General features: G+C 37.6%; 1 protein-coding gene across 3 annotated transcripts in view; it reads left to right on the top strand.

Moving 5' to 3' along the window:
- TPK1 (thiamin pyrophosphokinase 1) overlaps positions 1-19,314 on the top strand; it is a 303,299-nt gene that overhangs the window by 58,206 nt on the left and 225,779 nt on the right. The window lies entirely within an intron of this gene.

The following is a 19,314-nucleotide window of genomic DNA, read 5'->3' as shown; positions in this document are numbered from 1 at the left end:
AAACCCAAATTAGGTACCCATATAGCCAGAAGAGCGATAAAACCAGGGAAATAATTGTACAAGATGATTCAAAGCATCTGAACAAGTGCTGTACCCCAAACAGACTCACTGTCATTTGCATAATCAGCAAGAAAGTAACAAGCGCTCAGTGGAAGGGCTGTCCAGTTATTTTATAGATGTGATTCTACATATTTTTTCTTTTAAAAAGATACACTGAATCACCTGCTTTGTATTAAATAGACAAAAAAACAAGGCAAAGCATTTGGTCTTATCTCTTTGTCCCACCTTTCCCGTTTTTAGGATTGGGGTTAAAAAAAGACAGTTAACCAGACATGCACAGTTTCTGAATGGCAGTATTTAGTGTCTTGTACTACTTTGCATGTGTTGCTTTAATGTTGTGTTTTCTTGATCAGACTTTTTTTTTTTGTCTGTCCTTTGGAATTTTAAATCTGCCTCATTTGATCAAACCATGGGGCATAGTGTTCTTACTGTAACACTAATGAGCCTTTAAGCTACATTGCTTGTGTCAAGGGTTGAAATAAGAAGCTGAATAAAATCACGTAGGCCAAAGACTGTCTAATTCGAAGCTGCCTCAATGGGTTCCTGTTCTCTGAGCATAACTGTTTTGAAAGTGATCACTGGTGCTGTAAACGCCAAAGAGTTTGTGGGAGGAGCAGAAGTCCTAATTAAGCTATTAAGACTTTTGTTGGTCGATTACTTTAAGAAATAGGTGGATATTTTCTATCTAAGTAAAATTACAGATATAGGTGGTTACTTGGTAAATATGAAATGTTTTTGTTCAAAGCATCTCAGCTGCAGCAAACCTTAGTGAATCCTGGACAAGGTTTTGGTACTGCCTGGCTTACAGTGCTAGTGGACTACTTTAGATGTCAGCAGTTTTCTGGATCCTGCTTCTGGAGGAGCTTTAGCATAGGGACTGTTGCAGGACTACAAGAAGCTGGTGGTTTGGTATGTGAAGTTCTGAAGGAATCATCCTTAGGATCAATGCTTGATGACCAGCTGTATATGCTTGAGATACCATAAAGGAGAGATGAGAAGGAAATAGTGGGGCTGTTAATCCACAGGATATTGCTAGCTACCTAAACCTGGGGAGAAAGAGAGAGGAAGATACAAAGGAAAAATAAGATAAAATATTGTCTCACTTCCCTGAGTTACAGGAATCTTGAGTTGTTATACTCAGTACAGAATGCTGAGATGTGTTATTTTCAAGTAGTTTGGGTCCTATTGTCCTGGTTTAGGGCAAATTTGGGAGGAAAGTGAATGATACAAGCAACATAGAGTTATCCTAGGACACCTATCAAAATAACTTCTTTCATTAGTCCTGTCAGTTTAATGTCAAGTAAAAAGTGGTGTGATGTGAGATGTCTTAAGTTAAAAAAAAAAAGTGGGTATTCTAGGCTAAAATCATCCCAGGTGTAACTCCTCTTGACCTTGAGAAAAAGTGGTTACAGCTAATTAACCTTTGTCTTATTACACACATTTATGAAATCTATTTTTACTGACATACTTTCAAAAGAACTATTTTAGTCGGTACAAGTTTGCATGAACTTCCTTCCTTGTGCTTTGTGAAGGACACTGAAATCAGATTTCATCACTTCCAAGAGACCTCTTTTACCATTCTTGCCATACAAGCTGGATAAGTGACAATAGTGAAGGAATACATGGTAATGACTCTATGATTTTAGTCTATTATATATCATTACTGTAAGGAATCAGTCTAGAATATGTTCAGTTGTTTGCTGTTTGGTACAGTCATGCAGTATTAGTGCTGTCCTAAAAGCAGGATGGATGAAATGCTGGAGAAGGGACAATTTGCAAAAGCAGGATGAAGACTAACTAATATGGCAGACAACACTGGTTGTTCCCTGAAGGATTTATTGGCTGCATATAGTGAGAAGGGGAGAAACCAAATGGCAAGAGAAATTAAAGGGAATAGGTCAGTAAAGGGGAATAGGAGGAAATGTGGAAAATATGTCAAAGAGTCAGGACCCTGCTTTTTTCAGAGCTGCACACTTTTCTGTCTGGAAGTTTTCTATAAGGAAGACTGGATCCAGTAGGCCTTACCTTAACACTGTCATGCATCCTAAATTCCTGCTTATGCAAAGTTTCTAGCTCCTGGATTGAATCCTGTTAATGAAAAAAATATGGTTGTGAAAAAATCCAGTTTGAATTAGTCTCTGGGGCTACTTCTCAAGTGATTTCAAATGTAAATATATCTTTGACAGAATTGACTGTGAGTTGAAAGTCTGAAGCTGTCTTTATGTTAAGTTTGAGAAGTACAGAAGGTTTTAGTGGCTGAAAACAGAATGGGCTTTCTGGGGAATAAATGAAAGTTCCTGAGACTTTGATTCTGCTTTTTAAAATCTCTTTAATCAGAAATGCAATGACTTACTTATGCCAAGAATTACAGCTATGTCTAGTGATTTCAAGTGCTCTGATTTTTTGATGTCTCCCTAGGGAAGAGGAAGAATTTTTGAAGTGCTGAGAAATCACCTCAGTGAAATTTGCCTTAAGTTCAGGATCTGAAAATGGTTTCTTGTTTCTGAAAACATTACCCCTCCAAGCTACTCAAATGATCCAGAATTTTCTTATGTCTCTGCTTTATGATAGGATGTTAAATGGCTGTACATTGCAGAGTACTTTCCACTCTTAAATGTTGACAATGACAGCTGTAAAGAACAAGGAGTTATGCTCTAGAAAATAAGATTAGTATTTAAAAAGTCAGAGTGAAATGACAATATTCTATAGCAACCTGATCACATTGGGCTTTATAGTAGGAAAATGTGTCCATGTATATTTTTAGTTCTCACAATGGTTGTGATATATTGGCCACTGTGCCTTCCTCAAAAGGATTATGATTTCTTTCCACAAATAAACACTTTCCATGAAAGCTTTCAATCAAACAAAACACATTGAACAACTTCAAATATTAGCCATTCGTACTACCAAATGTCCTTGGCTAATGTATTAGAGTAAGCTACCAATATCCCTTTGGAACGGGCTGACTGAATCCTGACTTTTGGGAGGTGTGTTTAATGTTGGACAAGTCCATAGAAAGGAGACATCTATGAAACCGGTCTGCAAAAATGTCATTCAGGTGTATATCCCTAAACAGTCTCTTCCACGGACAGTTCTTTCCAGTGAAGGAACTTGGGATCTAGCTGCATCTTCTTATGCTGCTCTGCAGACAACATGACCAGACACTTCATATGCATAGTATATGGGCATTTTATGACACCTTCTAGGTCATGAAACTGGAAGAGCTCCAGAAAGAGGAATGTTGCTCACCCTGGAGGCTGCAGCTCTGTATTGTGTGTGGGGTCTATATATTGAGATAACAGAAAGCATTCTTCTACAGCAGCCGTGTAGTAAGTCAAATCCAAACTCTGTTAAATTGTCTTCAAACAGTATTTTGTTAGATTACTTATATTGTGATGACTTATCCATAAGCTGAGTTTTCTCTATCAATACCCATATTGCAACTGCTCAATCAAAGCAGCTGTTGCATTCTAAATCTTCTCTTGAATGTCAGGCAACTTTCCTGTCAAGGCCAGCCTACTCTTTGGTGAAAATGCTGATAATGAATGGTTGGTTAGCACCTAGAGGTGACTGTGGATTACCAAATGTCTCTCCTTACTAAACAATCAGATCAGAAAAGGTGCTGATTTGTATGAACGGTTTCCAAGTCATCTGTCTTTGAATGCCACATGCTCCCATACATTTTATGTTCCATATGCTTTTGGCTGCAATGGTGATTGATATTTTGAATGTTTTCAGATGAGGTTTAAGAGGGAAATAAGATACAAGTGGTAGTACAAAGTTCAGGTATCAGTTCAGATGTACAGAGGTGAAGGCAACAGATCAATTGGAACAGTTTTAATGTCTCAGAGCAGAAGAAAAGATATTGTAGTTTAATAAGAGGAGGAGAAATAACCTGACTTTTACTGGTGCTTTTTTTTTCTTCTCTATGATTGATACTTTCTCCTTTAGTCTTTAGGGGTTGAACTCTCCTATACTTCCAGAATTATTAGTATGTGCAGCCATTCACTTGCCTTTTTACCTGTCATCCAATGAGCTTGCCTTGTTGGCATATGGTGAGCTTTTTTCTCACCTTTTATTTTCATTTCTAGCTGAACTTACTTGTAATATATCTCAAATTTGTACTGGACTCAGAATTGGCAGTTGACATAAAACTTGAGGGAATTCAGAGCAGCAACTATTAATAAATAGGAAAATGTTCATAAAAATGGTGATTGGGATGTCGCATGGACTTGTATGCTTTATTGCACTTTCTAGCAGGCATCCAGACTAGCAGTAACTCTTACTGCTGGCCTCAGCTAAACTACTCTGTTCTCCACTGAGAACAGAGAGACTTTGTTCTATTAGACTTCTAAAACATCAATATGAAGTTCAATTTTCCACATTTGAATCAAAATAGGAATATAATTTCTAGTTTGTGTTTAGTATGTTCCATGACACTTAAATTTAGATTTAAACAACATTTTTTTTATGGTGATATGCTTGTTGTTGGATTGCATGTGAGTTAGGTTCTTCAACTGCAGGAGTCTGAGAGAAGTGATGTCCAAGTGTTCTTAAGGGTTAAAATCTGGGCCTCTCTAGGGCTGGCTAGCACCATGCTTTAAGCTTGGACATGAACAAGAGAATGATTTGGAAAAGACCTCCAAGATCATCAAGTCCAGCCTTAGATTGATTACCACCTGGCACACAGCACTACATGCCACATCCAGCTGTTTCTTGAACATCTCCAGGGACTGTGACCTTACCACTTCTCTGGGCAGCCCATTCCAGTATTTAACAACCCTTTCTGGGAAGAAATTCCTTCTGATGTTCAGCCTGAACCTTCCCTGGAGCTGTTTGAGGTTACATCCTCTTATCTTGTGACTTGTTGCCTGGGAGAAGAGGCTGGCTTCCACCTGGCTGCAACCTCCTTGCAGGCAGTTGTAGAGAGTGATGGGGTCTGCCCTGTGCCTCCTTTTCTCCAGGATAAACAGCCTCAGCTCCCTCAGACACTCCTCAGAGGGCTTGTGTTCCAGACCCTTCACCAGCCTTGTAGCCCTTCTTTGGGCATGCTCCAGCACCTCAGTGTCTTTTTTAAAATGAGACAAGACAAAACTGGACACAGGACTCAAGGTGCAAAGTAGGATCTGGGTATTAGGACATGCAGTAGTTTGCACTAGAAGGGATTTTGGGACAAGAGCTTTTGTAGATTATGCTTTGCTCATGACTCTGTATAAGCTTGATATCAACCAGATTTTCAGTGGTGAACTGGAAGCTTAAATTTATCTTTAGAAAGCCAAGCTTAAAACTTCAGAAATATGATAAAATTACTCTATTTGTGACATACATATTTTTAGTGCCTTTCTGGTTTGGAATTTGGGCTCTTGAGAGACATAGCCTAGGTGTGTGGACAATTTAAAAGGTAGGTCTCTGTGCTTTTTGTGAATTTTTAGCAGAGCTACAGGCAAAGCTGAGGACAGAGCTGATCTTCTAGGCCTTTTGCATGGTTCAAGTTCCCTCACCATAGTAGAAGCTGTGACAGAATGAGGTCTCTAGATAAATTTTGAGACATACTAGGCTGAATATGCTTTGTTGTTGATTTTAGTTCTCTGCAAATCCAGCAGCAGGAAATCTGGGATCTAAAATAATTTTTGCTTGTTTTATGGATTTGAGATTTTGTTTGAAAAATGAAAAAAAAAAAAATAGAGTAATTAAGATTCCCCTCTGTGATGCTTTGAAAAACTAAACCCCACTGAGCTGAAGTTCAGAGTAACAGAACAATAGAGAATTACTTTGAAGTACCAGTGAGAAGCATAACAGATGATTACAGCACAAGGAAAAAATGAGAGGTTATTACAGTGCTTTTTCTATGAAGCCAGGATGCAAATCCCATTAGGGGAGTTCTATTGTTACAAGATTTGCTGTATGGAAGCCTTTGATAGCATCGTGCTATATATCTGGTTACCATGATGTTTCCCAGAGGACCATTGAAAGAAGGAGCTTTGGAAAATACTGTCAGGAGAGTGCTTTGGAGCACCCCAAGCAGAAAGAGAAGCATAAGACAATAGGCAAAAAAGATTATTCATGACTCATTTTGTTACTGATTCAAGAAGAGCAATTGTCCTGAGAATGAACTCGAGGAGCAGATGTGAATGCATGAGGTTAGGATAAGTAAGACCTGTGTCAGAAAAGAGCAGGTTTTTAATCCCATGAAAGGAACTCTAGGATTTTCACTGCCTCAAGCTACACAGTGAAAAGTATATAAAAACATTGTTTCTCTGGGAGTTAGTACAGGGCAAAAGTATTATTTTCACAGATAGAGCTTAGCATGAATCCATTACTAGGGTGAAGTGTTAAGATCTTGTAAAATATGGATGTTACCTAGGGTTGCCAGTGTCAGGGTCTTCTCACTGGCTCAGATGGCCTTTGGATCAAACCATTGTGTTATAGTCTTCATTTTTCTCTTACTCCAGGGTTGCCTTAGGGCAGACAAACCTTTTTTTTATAATAAAAAATAATAAGGATAAAAATAATAATAAGGAAATAAAATTTTAAAAAATGAAAACAAAAGAAAAAAAAAGTCTCAAGAAGCCCACAGTAGTACAAGTGGTCACCTTGATCCAGTGGTGATTTCAAATGGTGATTGCTTTTTAAAAAAATGGATTTTGTGTTTTTAATTTGTCTGAGTCTTGTTCTATTTCCAGATTTTGAATTTTAAGCATTTTTATTACTTTATTACCACGACTGCAGTTATGACTAACTCAACCAGTGAACAGTTTAACTCTTCTGTAATATGTTGAGACTATGCTAGTATTTATTAGCTACTTGACTAATGGAGTTTGCATCCTTCACTGTGTTCAGTGCCTGAAGGGACAGCAGTAGTTTAAGAATATGGATGTTGGACTGCTGGTTTTCTCATCTGAATGGTATACATGCTGTCTTGCTCACCCATATTATCAAGTATTAAAATTGAACTGTAAATTCATGTAAGTTAGAAAATAGCTATCTTTTCTGCTCTACTCATTGTCTTTTCTCTTTTGTAAAGCAGGCTGTTTTGTTAAATTTCAGCATTATATGAATGTGTCACTAAAATAGTCTATGCATTTACATTTAGAAAACAGCATAGTAGGATGATTTTATTTAATGTGTAATTGGTAACATGTTAGCCAAAAATGTAGTACATAGAAATGGAACAAGTGTTGTGGCTATTAGCATAATTTTTTCTTGCAAGTTAACAATTCTTCATCTGATACTCTGAAAATACAATAGTGACGTATATCAGCCTGTCTTTGGTTTCATCTACAGTGAATGACATTGGAACAGAAACAAAACATTGTCATAGGTCTTTCATTGGGGAAAATTCCACTGACTTCAGAAATAATGGGGACAAACTATAATTTTTAGGGGTGTTTTATTATCATCTTCCATTGCTGGAAGCTTTATGACTAGCACAGCCTGATGTAGAAGCTATTGATATCAATATTACCTCAGTTACTTTGAATTAATTTGGTTCAGACCTCCATAAAATTCTTTCTTTAAAGTGGGCCTCCCTCCATTTTCACTGAAATAAAGCTTAATGTTAACTTGGATGGCCTGGATAAGGTGTAACCGCAAGAATCAATGTTGTTTCAATGTCAGCTGTATCACCACTGAAATAATTTGGTACTTTAGAGTATGAGTATCATTCTGTTGGATTTTCTTTTGAAAAACCCCAGCTCCTTCAAACCCTTGCTGCTTATGTTCAGAGCCCAAGGTCTGGCTCATTGGAAGTTCTTTTTCTGACAGTGTAAGTCATTAAACAGGTAACTAAGTTTTTCCTTATCTGAACATGCACTTGTCTTTCAAGATTCTTGATGTTACCTACAACAAACCCTTAGCTTTATGCCCTAGCTTCCAGAAGCCCATAGTTGTCCATACTATTAGCTTGGTGTTTCTGAGGTGTAATAAGCTGTGACTAATTGATTGGCCGGTTAAACTGGATAGTAACAGAACAGCACACTTGAAATGTGTTTCTTTTGAGGGAGACAAGAGAAACAGGCTAATTTGACATTGCAAGTGTTTGAAGAGGCCCCAAACATTTTGAAGTGCAAGAATTGGAAAGGCTCAGAATGCATTTGACTGACCTATTTGGCAACATAAGTGTCCTAAGAAAGAACACAAATTTGTAACATGCTGTAACAATGACTTAAAATTAACTTGGGGTTCTCCTAATTCTGTACATTGCTAAGAAATTTCAGATTTTTACAAAGAATTATGAGTAAGTTATTTAGCCTGTGAAAATACATGTTTTGACAAAACAACAAGCTCATGTTTTAGTACAGGATTAAGGTGGTTCCATTGGATTTTGAAGTCCTTTGAGGTACAAGGCAAAAGTGGCGTAAGTGCAGTGCCTGGCTCAGATCATACCAGAAATAAAATACTTTGATTATCTCTTGGTTTTGGATGCCTAAATTGCATCTTAAATGAACTCTGGTTTCCTAACCTTCCCTTTTACCCATCCAGGACTGGGAGGGAAGCTGAGCACTGAGCAGCTGAGACATGCAGCCTTAACGGCTTGGCCTATGTTTCATCTTGATTTAAAACCACTGAAAACACTGAAAGTTTGAACAGTCCACTTACTGTCTTGACAGCTAATCCAAGATAAAGGGAATAAGATTATACCTTCTGTTTCTAGGAGGATAAATATTAAGTCCCTTATTCCTTACACAGAGCATGACTATGAATAAACCTTTACAAAGCAGCAGTGCAGTAGAGTTTCTCATTCTGTAAAAACTTCCAAACCTGAAGAATTTTAGCAGTCAGAAGAATTTTCTAGCTAAGCCTGTATCACAAAAGTAGTGTAGAAATTATTTCTCTCTAATTTTTACAGTTATTTTCTTCCTATCCCAGTTTTAAGTAAATGTGAAAAATCATGTTCTCTGTGGTGGATGCTGCATTTGAAGGCACCTCTGTGGTCATTCAGACTTACATATTTTCATTGCTAAAAAGATGTGCAGTAATTACAGATCTGGAACATGATTGCTGATGAGGTTTCTTGAGAAAGTGATTAATACCAGGAAAATGTGCTCAAGAAGTCACAACATTTGGTCACTATCAAATGAATTGCCCTTAGCAATGACATAGATAATATGTCAACTCTGTTTAACTGAGCTGTGTAATCATTTTGACAAATATATGTGAGGCTGTCTTAAGCTATCAAAAGGTGTATTTACATTGCAGAAAAGGCTTTAGACCATCAGAAGAAACTTCTGTTAGCAGTAGTAGTCTTACAAAGTCTTTGAGCAGGTTGAACCCTCTGAATATCTCACAGAACTGTCTGGTTTGGTTCATTTCCATGCTTATTCAGAGATTCAGAGACTGTGCTTTTTGATTCATTTTCCAAAATTGAATAACTGTTATAGAAATTATGATAGGAACAGAAAGTGAGAAAAGACATGGACAGAAGGAGAAGGTTGAGCAACATGTTCAAGTACATAGAGAATTACTGTATAATCCATCATTTTAGGGGGAAAAGAGGTCAGAACAAGTGGGATTGTAGCCAATTTTTATTCCTGAGAATATTAACATATTAAGGAAGTAGATTGGTTCTTTGAATCTGTCTATACATTGTCCTTGGTGGTATTATATTCATAACTGTGATCTTATCAACTGTTTGGCAAAAGTCGCGGTTTCCCTTTTTTTTTTTAATTTATTTTTGTGAACCTGTCTTTCCCTTTGCTTCCTGAAGGAGATATAAAAGCATGAGAGGGTGCATGAGGCATAGTAAATGTCCACTTAATCTCACACTGACAAGGTTTAAAGTTGCTTAAGTAGTAGTGCATTGCATCCTCCAGTTATATCTCTCTTAACTTGGGATATTTAGCTGAAGTTTATTTGTTTCCTAGGTGGATGCCAGTATTTTCCTCAGTCAATGGACAGAGATCTGATTTGTCTTCTGGATTGCAATAGAAATTTGGATATATCTGCTAAGTACCTGTAATTGAGGAGGTGTGGAGGCCTGAATAGGAGCCCAGATGTCATGTTATTTTCTCTTTTTTCTTTGCCAGTGTAATGCAAAAAAAGAGGCTAGTAAATTCTGTGGGAGTCTATAGTTAGCCTGCTCTATTTAATCTTAGTGTTGTCTTCTACTCTCGAGTCTTTCCCATTAGCCATGTCAAACTTTCTTTCTCTATTTAGCAACAGGAGAGGGACAATAAGAGTAAGGCCCTGGAGGCTGCAAAGCCATCATCTAATTCTGAACATGCTGTGGTTGTCATTTTCCTTGACCACCACTTTTTCTGTAGGCCTATGCACCTTTGTCAGAGAGCAACATTCTCATTAGGACTTTGTAAAACCCAGATACATTTTAACAAGGCATCCAGAGCTGACCTTTTGTCTGGGAGGGAGATTGCTAATGCTCCTAGCAGTGATTTGTGAAGTCTGCTTTCCTTAGTGAATTTAGGATCTGTTTAGTGTTTAAGATTACTTCTAAATCATGCATTTAATTTTTATTGCTTTTTCTTTCGATCCATAGATTTGAGTGAGCATTAATGCATCACTCATATTTCATTAGTGATTATAGTGCTTCACATCCTTTATATTCACCTTCTAGAAATGCTTTGGCAGCAGAACTGACTATGCCAAAATGCATAAGAAAGGGTAGAAATAATAAATGCACTATCAATTTGGCTGACACAGTTCAACATTTTAGGTTTTGTTTGTGACCCACTGTTCATCTCTGGCAATTTGAATATACATATACAGTGTCCTTTTTAAAATGTGTGGGACAATAGGGAGGCTCTAGTGTTATTAGCATAATAAATCTTTACTAAAACAATTTTCTTTTATATTGCAAGGGCATGCTGCTGTTGTTCTCTTTTAGATATTAGAGGTGTGAAAAATTTGTTGAAGTCAGCTGCAAGTCTTAGCAGGGTTGTGGGTGGGATTTTTTGGATGGGGGGGCTTTAAGATTTTTTGTTAGGCCTTTTTTTATATGTGCAGCCTTTTTTCTTTTGTGCGTGTTCTATCTTATCCCATTGGGACTGCTTGTAATAGCATGAATAACTGCACACTGAACCTTTGTCCTTGCTGGTGCAGTAGCATCAAACTGTCTAGGCCACTCCTTTATGAAGGTAGTGCAGGATCCTGTAGTTGATAATCCATATTACTAGCCATAAAAGGTTGGGGAAAAGGATCTTGGAAATGCTTCAGGGCAACAAATTTACATTTTTTTATGTTGTGATTGCAGTAAAGTATCCAGCTCCTTCCCAGGTCCAGAAAAATGGCACAATCATTACCTCCAAACTGAATGCTCTGCTAAAAAGAAACTATAAAAGATTTTGTTTTGAATGGTTTAGGGCTGTTTAAAACCTATTAATCTCCCTACTCCTAGTTTGTTTGTAATACACTTCCTAGCATTGTATTATAAAACAAGAATATCACTGTTTCCCCTGATTAGTATAGTGGTCTGAAGGAGGCCTAATGATGCGTTTTCCTTCATTCATAGACACAGTCGTTGAACCTGGAAAAGAGCAACTTGTGTGGGTGTTTTTTTCTTACTGAGAGGGCAAAGCTACTGTAGACATTCAAATGGGAGGTAAAAGTAATTTTTAGACCCAAGTAGATACTGAATATCAGTGGATTTGTTAATTTCATGCTGAAGTCTTTAGGATCAGAGAATGGTGAGAAGTAATGCTCTCATTGTAGTCAAAACCCCTCTGATACAGACTGAAGAATTTTGAGCTCTGGTTTAGGAGACCCCTCCATGTGAAGTGGTCAAAAGTCATTTGAGTCTGCTCCCTTGGGGGTTCAGTGATTTCTTTTACTACTCTCAGTTAGGAGCTATTGGTGTTGCCCCAAGGAATCTAGAAAAAGTGGGATGTGGAAGTGGGACATAGATTTGCATGAGGGCACCAAGTCCTGACTTCTCTGTGGAAGAACTCCTCTCTCTGAACATGGAGGAGTGATTGTTTAGCTGCATATTTCTCTTACCTTCAGATGTTTCTGCTTCCCATGTGATACCTGATTTTCTGTTTGGGATTCATCACCAGAATCAGAATTGTGTTTCAAATCATACTGCAAGTACTTACCCTGCCTGTAATATGTCTGAAATGCCAAATGTTTCCAGACACTGACAGAAGCAGGGGAAAAGAGCATCTGGCACCACATTCAGGTTTGAAACATACATGTTCTGAGGAACCAATACTGTGATGATGTGTTACTGGGGTATCTTCCTGTTCACTCAGCATTTGAGATATAGTGCTAAAATAAACAAATTGCCACAGTGTCCATCCACTAGGGACACTAAAAAACCAACCATTCATTTACTTGTATTACAGCAACGTTTGTTCAGGATGTTGTTTCCATCTATTGGCAATGCTGTAGCACAGGCTTATTTTGTTTAGGAAAAAGCATTCTGAATCCATGCTAGAAGCAGCTGAGGGAGAAACTGAATGAGAAGTTTGACACACTGTATTTTTTCATGGAGAATATGCAACATTTGGGCATTCCAGGAGAAATGTTGAAGTTGCAATATAGCTAAGCATAACTAAGCATAAGGAATACTTTTTCAAAGTAGCCTGGAGAAGTTCTGCCATTTAAAATTGGTAAGTTCCATCACCTTCAATTCTTTGGAAAATCTTACTCAAATAGTGTAAAAAATGCATGTTTGTCTAATTGAGGTCCCCATACTTTCTTTTCCTGATTTACAAATGAAAGTTGGGAAAAGATGTGAGTATCCATATATCATGAGTCTTCTTTTTGTGCATAATGGTTGTTGAGATCTGTTCAAGTAGTGATGATTATCAAAATTTATGGTTTCAAGACTTATGTAGAGTGTTTGAGTGTGATAAGGAAAGAGGCCAAAAGCCTTCATCAGTTGGGAAGGTTGTGTATAGCTATGTGGTAGTCTTGTTTTTTTATATGAGTTATTTCTGTTTAGAAGATAGAGGTGGATAAATCTTCTTTGAGCTTTTGTTGGCAAAAGACTGAAAGTCTTGTAACCATTGGTTAGCTTTTCTATGACTTCATTCAATCTTGGCTTGGTGCCTACCTCCTTAAAGTATGGTGGGCTGTGGATGATGAGCTGGTCTTCCATTCTGGATGTCAGCTTGTGTAGGAGCATAAATCACTAATTTACATGATGGTAGAATCTCAGGTTTCCACAAAAATGCTCATCCAGACAAATCTCAAACAGCAACACCTTCCCAAGTAACACTTCCCTTGGATAAAAATTCTTTGGAGGAGTGCAGTAAAATGAATCCTGAATGTTAGGAGCCATTTTTCAATCTCAGCTTTTTTTATCTGCCAACTTTCTGTTGGAGCCTAATCTATTAAAGTTCCAAATGAGTGTGAATTCCAGTTCATTGCCCACTGATGTTATTTAGACTGTAAGACTTGTGAAATGGATTTTATTGACACGTTTGAAAGTTAACCCTCTCCTATGCTCCTGTGCCATGGATAGCCTCCGAATGTACAGGCTGCAGCCTTGTCAAAATCTCTAATGTAAAAACTTTAGAAATGTAAACAAATAATGGTGGCTTGGGCTGAAAATAAATTACATTTGTGTCACTCAGAATTTTAATTCTTTTCAGTAGATTCATGATGAAGTAATTAATTAATTACTGCTTGATACCAAGGTATTTATTCCGATATTTTACGGCATTTGCTTTTTTTTGCAGACATAGGCACTTGAGACAGAAGTCCTATTTCTACTCATGTCAAAAGTAGTTGTTTCCTTGACTTCAGTCACAATTTCAGAAAGAAGTGAATATCTCAGCTGCCTTCACTGGCCTTGCTGATAGACCTCATCACTCTCCAGTGCAGTAAAGTCTTTGTGTGAGTTATCCTTCCTTAGGAGAAGAAGAGAAAAGTTTCCAATAGCTGTCTATACAGCATTAATAAGACACTTTATTTCTTCCTTCCCTTCCTTCAAAGATGCTATAATGGAAAACGTACCGTCAAAGATACTACAATGGAAAACACATATGGTCAACTGCTTCAGCTGTTTCCCATTCTTTATCTGAAAGTTACATTTTTATAAGTAGCTCATAAAAGAGTAATAAATTCTGATTTGCTAAAAGCCATCTGGTTAATGGATTGCTTCAGAACTATTTATAATAGGATCTATCTATGTAATTAACAGTTAAAGGCACAAGCAGTTTGTTTTATAACATCATATTGCCATTGTTTATTAATCCTTTGCAAGCAATGTGTGGCTGCATTCTAAATTCCAGGACAGATTTTGTTTAAAACAAGTGTAATATTGAGTTAGTACTTTTAAATACCATTTACAGTTGCATCATGTCTCCAGAGATTTTCTCCCTTCACCAGTGTGTGCTGTTCTGGAAGGCTTACATCTTGGATTTAAATCTAGTGGTTGAAAACAGCAGAACTTGATGAAGGCAGATGCAGCAATAGGGCCTAAATTTGGTCAACCAGAGCAATGGGTTGTAGAATGCATGGGTGTAAACCTCATCTTCCAGTCAGTTGGAAGGACAGACACACTATGAGAGCTCAAGACAGAGACACAAAATGCAGTGGTTTGTTCTGATGTCTCTATTGATGTGCAAGGCTGAGTTTTGGGTAGAGTTTTGAAGCCTTTCACCAAGTCCAGCCTCACCTCTCCTGCTTGTTTTGTCATAGTGTTACAGCTCCTCAGGGAGTCACATGGCACAGCCAGCCATATATGTCAAACACTCTTAGGAACTACCACAGAGTTGCTGCTGACTGATAGGTTGTGTGTGAGGAAGTATCACTCTGTCATGATTCAACCACTTTCACACCTTTAGAAATAATATGACAAGGACCTAAAGGTATCAAGTGGTTTTTATGTCCTTCTTGGTGATATTCAAACCTTTATTTGAGAGGTGGGATACCCACACACTACTTCCTCGGGCTGTGCATCCTCTTTGTGGTGCTCAAAAGTCTCCTTCAACTTAAAATTATTTTCCTAAGTGTTTCTTTAAAAGTCCTCCAAAGATCCAGCAAAATAAAAATGCTTAGCTGATCTTGTGTGAAAAGAAAAAGACTGCAGACACACAGCAATTTCAGAGAAGCTGGCAGGAATTTTTAATGTGACTGAAAATGTCTGAGTGACAAATTAGTAATAAAAATGTCACTAATTAGACCGTAGTAAAATCTTGATAATCAAAACTACTTGGGTGAGACTAAATATATTCAGATGACGGGTAGGCCAGATAATGGGAATCAGCTGAACAGAGAGACAAGCTGGCAGCTTGTTACAAAGAGAGGCTTGGAGAGATGGTGGGCGTTTTGAATAAACAAGCACCTAACGTAATTACAGAACATAGTCCAAAAGTAATAATGAAAGGATAGCTGGATGAAGAATTTTAAGTAGTAGGGAAACATCATGTCCCTTGAATGAAGGAGGACAGAGGCAATGCTAGGACTCTGTGGTTTTATTGAAACAAGTAAGCTTGACTTAAACCAGACCAAAATTTTCTCTGTTCTATCAAAATGGGTCATGTGTGCTCAAATGGGCCTTTTAGGTTTCCTATTCTGCTACCAGCACTAGTTCATGACAGGGGACATCAATAGGATTTGGGTCTGCAGCAGTATAAATTACCTCTTTAAGAGGGTTTGGGTCAGCTGGTTTCCTCAGGTAACAGGGGAGTTCTGTAGTAGGAACTGATGACATAACTCTGGGGAAAGGGAGGAGACACAAGGAGGTTTACTTGAGCAGCTGGGTTAAGAAATGCATTTTAATAGAAAACATGCTTGTCCACAGAATAAAGGAAGAATCCAATGTCAGTATCAGCTACTGTGTGAGAAAGAAAAAACTCCAGTCTTAGGGGAATATCTTTTAAGCAGGAGCTTTTTGATTCACTGGTTGGTAAGTTGAACTGACTTTCAGGGATGTTGTGATCCTTAAACTTATTTGTTCTGCTGGTTCTAATGCTGCATTTTTGTCGTTCTTACCATCCCTTCTCAGGTGAGATTGTGGGAGAAGTAGAACATTAAATACGTAGTTTAGTGTTTCATGTGAAGTATATTTATGGTGCAGGGTGAAAGGGCCTTTGGTATGGAAAAGAAAATAACCTTGGGAAACAGTGCTATAGAATGTGTAGGATAAAATGGCTCTGCTATGAATGTCAGCTTTTTGACTGAAGCTACTAGCTTCTCAAGCATGATGTCATTGTGAAGGGTATATGTTTAAATGGGTGCAAGTTTTAGTTTCAGCTTCAAGGTAATGCTTTACAACCTCCAGAAAATAAATCGGGTGAAAACAACCTTATTCTGTTTTTTGGATTTATTTTTTTTTCATAGCTGATCCAGCTTTGCCACACCATAGCAAGACAAAACACAAGTGTGATTTCTTTTGTCTTTTCCAATTTGCTGTTGTAATCACTGTGATCCTGTACTGGTATTACTGAACTATCCCTTCTGTGTTGCAGTAGGATCATTTGTGATGATGGCAATCACAAAGGACATTACTGCTACAGAAGCACTGTAAAATACCTGTATAAAATAGGTATATAAAATAAAAATTATTTAAACTACCATTTTTAACACCATTTGATTTGAAGTGTCTGCCATTATCTGTCCAGGGGGTCTTTCCTGGTGAAGAGGGAGACAGAGACATCTCCAGAAAGGTGGCTCAGAGTGCTGACACTAACATACTGACCCAAGTCACCCTGTTGGATAGTCCTTCTGATTTCTGTGCAGAGATTTTTAGGATGAGTTAGGCAGGATGAATCAAGGTCAGCATGTGTATTTGAACCTTTATTCCCCTTGATACTTGTAAGACCAGAGTTTTTTTCTGTTTGTCTTCCATCTGACACATAGAGGCCTGCCAAGAGCATCCATTTTTTACATCCCCTCCATGCCCTCAGCCTGGCTTCTGACAATGCAGCTCTTCCTCACACAGGGCCACCCTTTCATTTACATTATGCTACATAAATAGTTAATATCTGGATGTTTCAAGCTTCTCCCTGGAGAACCTTGCATTCGCTTGCCAAGAATTTACTCACAAATTGGTATCATGCTTGAGTAGTCAGTGGATGCTTACACCACAGGTGTCTGTGACTTCTACTTAAGGTCAGATCCTTGCATCTTAATTGGTAACTGGAGAAGAAGATGGGATTCATATTTAAATTGACTTCTCAGGAATGTAGTCAGCTTTTCATCTAGCTGTTAGCTTCTCAGTCACTATGTCACTGTAAAGGGTATTTATTACAATGGGTGTGAGTTTTAATGCCAGTTTTAAAATAATGCCTACACCCTCTATAAAGAAGCAGTCTTGCTTCCAAAAATGAACAGATTTCCCACAGGGAAATCATGAATGAATTAATTGGACTTTTATGGTTATCTTGTTGCAGTATATGCAACCATAATTTATGCAACCATAATTATGCACAAATTTGCATCTGCCTTTCCTCCATGATGAAGGAAGTGTGTGTAGATTATTTATGCACCTGGATTAGCTCAGTAAAATATTAAATGAGTTTGTCTGATGCCAATAGATGACTGTCATTTTACACAAGAACTCAGTGCTGGGGATTATGAATAACAGCCTTGTTGGAGTAAAGGCTGATCAAAGAGTGCTGTGAGTGCTGTGATCAAATTCACACTTCAGTTCCCTCTTGCACCAGTCCTGCAGTTTTGGCGGGTGCTTGGGTGACTTCAGCAGCTTGTAAGTTGGAACATTGGCAAGTCAAAACCTGTACAAGTATTTAGTGTAGCACTTCATATTCCTGCATTTTAAAATAATATTTTCAGTAAAGGATATATAGTGGCTAGTGCAAACTCTTTTCCCCAAATGCACATATAATGAGGAGTGCGGTAATTACCTAGAAAATTCCTAATTTAAAATAATTTATCTGCTTACGAAGTCAGCAGTGCTTGAGTACCCAGTATTAGAAAATTATGTATTTCAATGGATAGAAATGTACAGTTTTAATTTATTTTTTCCCTTATGACCATATTGTGGCAGGGTAGCATAAGGCTATCCATACACTAGCAATCCTTATATCCACTTGTGGAATATTGCTTTGTTGAGCAGCTTTCTAAAGTGCTTCTTCCTTGGGTCCAAGTAATTTCCATTACTAAGCAACTTATAGCCATGGAAAATTTCTACATACATATATTTCAATCATCAACAGATAAGAAAATAGGTAAAACCGACACCTAAGATAAGAATCACAAGATACTTGCCTTTTAATGATGTTAAGTTTCTCCGATCTGGAAATGTTCACCATTTAGATACTTGTATTTTGCCTAGTGGTTGCTTAATGCCAAAAATAAATTTAAGTTGTGAAAAGCCAGTAGGTAATACATTAAAAGTTCTTAGTAACATCAAATAAAAGTTGCAGTGTGGGACAGGCTAATGATAACTGAAATTAAGCAAATGAGCAGGCTGTTAAGGAACCTAGCTGGTTTATTTACAGATACAGGACTTTTTTCTTAATTGATCATTGTTAGTGAATCCCAGTGCAAAATGAGAAGGAAATCTGGCAAGATGGATATATTTTTAATAGTGCATAACACTGTCTGATGTATGTCTGTTAAAGAAAATAAAAAAGAGATCCCCACAAAGCTGGCTGCCCAGAAACATTGCAGTTAGAGTAAAGCATTGGATTGTTCTGGCCATAGTTAAGTGCAAAACATTATCTACAACTTGTTCTTGACCACACCACAGTTCATCCTTTCACATAAATAATGCTGTTGCTCCACAAGACTAGTCCAGGTATACAAGCCAAGGTGCACTGTGCCTGTGTGTGCGGATGTCATTGCAGTTCTTTGTGCCAGCTGCTGTTAACTGCTGAGAATTAATAGAATAGCCTGTTCCTTCTATGTCCATGTAAAGTTACATCACATAAGAGATATGTGATTTTGCTGGTTTTTCTTTGAAACTAAATTTTAAATTGATTGATCAATTTATATTCATGTTGAAAGAGGGATAGAAGTATCAAAATTATAAGGTGCACTAGGCTTTGTAAATATAGGTAGCTAGGTGAAATAGGGGAAGTGGTGTTACCACTAGTTTCTCATCTAGTGTCTCACTGAAATTATAGCATAAGTTCTCAACTGGACACCAGAATCTCCTCTGTAACAGTTAACAAACAGCCCATCCTTTTTTGTTGTTTTTCTCAAATGTGATACATGTTCACACAAGTATTGATGGAAATAAATAAAAAAGAGCTGCCTGGCTGACCCTCCTTTAAAAAGATGGAATGAAAATCAATTTGTGCTAAGTGCAAGTAGATAGAGAGAGTGAAGTATTGTAATGAAGTTTTGAGTAACCTGACCAATGGCAACAAAAACCCATAACAATTA

The sequence above is a fragment of the Passer montanus genome, unplaced genomic scaffold (assembly GCF_014805655.1).
Source record: "Passer montanus isolate IOZ18808 unplaced genomic scaffold, ASM1480565v1 scaffold32, whole genome shotgun sequence".
Taxonomy (NCBI): Eukaryota; Metazoa; Chordata; class Aves; order Passeriformes; family Passeridae; genus Passer; species Passer montanus.
Note: the sequence above shows the minus strand (reverse complement) of the source record. Positions and strands in the feature narration are given on the sequence as shown.